We start from the raw sequence: 2,895 nt of genomic DNA, 5'->3' as shown, positions 1-2,895 counted from the left end.
GATTCCCTGTGTTCAAAACTGATTTTGAGTGGTTTAGGATTTCACACCGGAGAAGGCAATGGCAACCCACTCCAGTACTCTTGCCTGGAAAATCCCATGGATGGAGGAGCCTGGTAGGCTGCAGTCCATGGGGTCGCGAAGAGTTGGATATGACTGAGCAACTTCACTTTCACTTTTCACTTTCATGCATTGGAGAAGGAAATGGCAACCCACTCCAGTGTTCTTGCCTGGAGAATCCCAGGGATGGGGGAGCCTGGTGGGCTGCCGTCTATGGGGTCACACAGAGTCGGACACGACTGAAGTGACTTAGCAGCAGCAGCATGATTTCAAATAGCTACTAACTGGCATAGTATAGATACGAACTAAGGTCTGCTCAAAGGTTAAAGCGTCTGCCTGCAATGTGGGAGACCTGGGTTCGATCCCTGGGTTGGGAAGATCCCCTGGAAAAGGAAATGGCAACCCACTCCTGTATTCTTGCCTGGAGAATCCCATGGACGCAGGAGCCGGGTGGGCTACAGTCCATGGGGTCACAAAGAGTCAGACACGACTGAGTGACTTCACTTTCAAGGTCTTCAGATTAAGTTACATGCTCGCTCTTTAAAAGATTTCTTCTTCAATATATATTTGTTGAATAAACATGAAAATCTCAGGATGATAACAGCTTTCACCTTTCGCATGCTGGTTGATGCTTGAAATTCATCCTTAAAATTTCCTTCCTTTTTGCTTAATGCCTTAACATGATTTTAAATTATAGTACTTATTGGTCAGGGAAGTACAACAGAAGTCTTTTGATTTCAGAGTGTTTTGTGCTTTTTAATTCTTCATCTCTTTCCCTAACCTCCCTCTCTACACTATAAACAAAATGTTTACATAACAGTATGCTAATTATTTCTGCTAGGAATCCTTAGAATTGTACTTCTATCAAAATTTGCTTTACAACAAAGACCAAGCATAGTCTCTTACTTCCATGTCAGCTGGGTTACAGTGTGTGTCAGTTAGGGTTCAGAGGATAAGAAATTTATTGCAAGGAATTGAGGGTTGCTGGCTAGGCAAATCCATAATATATAGGGGTAAATATATATCTATATATAGATATAAATATCTATAGACATAAATATATAGATATAGACATAAATAGACATATATTTATATATAGATATAAATATATAGATATATATCCAAAATATATAGGGATATACATATATATTATATAAACATACATATACTGGAATATTACTCAGCCATAAAAAGAATGAAATACTGTAATGCCATTTGTAGCAACTTAGGTGCACCTAGAGATTATACTAAGTGGAATAAGTCAGAGAAAGACAAATATCATATTACTTACATGTGAAAGCTTTAAAAAAATGATACAAATAAACTTATTTATAAAACAGAAAAAGAATCACAGACATAGAAAAAAAACTTATGATTCCCAAAGGGGAAAAGAGCAGGGAAGAAGGGATAAATTAGAAGTTTGGGATAAGCAGATACAAACTATTAAAGAGATAAACAGAAATGTCCTATTGTATAGCACAGGGAGCTATATTCAATAATTCAGTATCTTGTAATAAACTGTAATAGAAAAAACCTGAAAAAGGAATTGTATATGTATGTGTGTGCTGCTGCTGCTGCTAAGTCACTTCAGTCGTGTCCGACTCTGTGTGACCCCATAGACAGCAGCCTACCAAGCTCCCTCGTCCCTGGGATTCTCCAGGCAAGAACATTGGAGTGGGTTGCCATTTCCTTCTCCAATTCGTGAAAGTGAAGTCGCTCAGTCATGTCTGACTCTTCGCGACCCCATGGACTGCAGCCCATCAGGCTCCTCCATCCATGGGATTTTCCAGGCAAGAGTACTGGAGTGGGGTGCCATCGCCTTCTCCGGATGTGTGTATATATATGTATATACAACTGAATCACTTTGCTATACACCAGAAACTAACAAAACATCATACATCAAGTAAACTTCAATTTGTTGACAAAAAAATAAGCTAAGAAGAAAAGAGAATTTAATCCATCCAAATTGAGGATTATAACCCAGGAAACAAATTCTCAGAAGCTCCAAGAATTGCTCCATTGTTCAGGAGTTAGAGATGCAGTTTTATAGATTTTTGAGGCAAATTATATAACACATTGACAGGTTAGCATTGTATCGATAAGTAGTTCAATCAACCAAGTATTTTTTCTTTTTCAATTACACATATGCAGACAAGGCTTTGGTCAGTGCCACCCCTTGTACCCTTGTCTGAGATGAAAAAAATACATTAAATATAGAATTACAATGTAATTCTGTCTTGTGAAGAAAGGGGCCAACCTTTTCTCACAGGGTGATTTCAACCTCCTGCTTTGAGAAGGTCTGTTTGTAGATGCACAATGCACATTGTGAAAGGTCTGACATGAAGGGAGCATGACATTTGTCTTCCCTTATTTTAGTCTGATTGTTCTTCCACAGAATAGTTAAGATTTTCCTTTTCAACATTTTCTAAAGGGTGAAAAAGCAAACCATGGTCTAAAGAAAATACAAGTGTAATAATAGGTTGGACAGTATCTCCCCAAAATATGTGTCCAAGTTCTAACTGTTGATATCTGTGAATGCGATCTTACTCAGAAATAGCACCTTTGAAGATAAGTTAAGGATCTTGAGATGAGATCAACCTGGATTTAGGACCCACGATCCCAATTCCCATACTGGATCTACTGACCAGTGGCCATATAAAAGGAAGGAGAGAGAGATTTGAGACAAGGGCAGAAGGTCGTATGAAGAGAGAGGCAGAGATGGATGGGTGCCATGTATCTTTAAGGCAGGGCCTCTCTGGTGGCTCAGATGGTAGAAGAATCTGCCTGCAATGCAGGAGATGTAAACCAGGGAATGCCTCTAGCCACTAGAAACTGGAA

The sequence above is a fragment of the Ovis aries genome, chromosome 1 (assembly GCF_016772045.2).
Source record: "Ovis aries strain OAR_USU_Benz2616 breed Rambouillet chromosome 1, ARS-UI_Ramb_v3.0, whole genome shotgun sequence".
NCBI classification, from domain to species: Eukaryota; Metazoa; Chordata; class Mammalia; order Artiodactyla; family Bovidae; genus Ovis; species Ovis aries.
The sequence above is the reverse complement of the archived record's forward strand: the minus strand, read 5'-3'. Positions refer to the sequence as shown.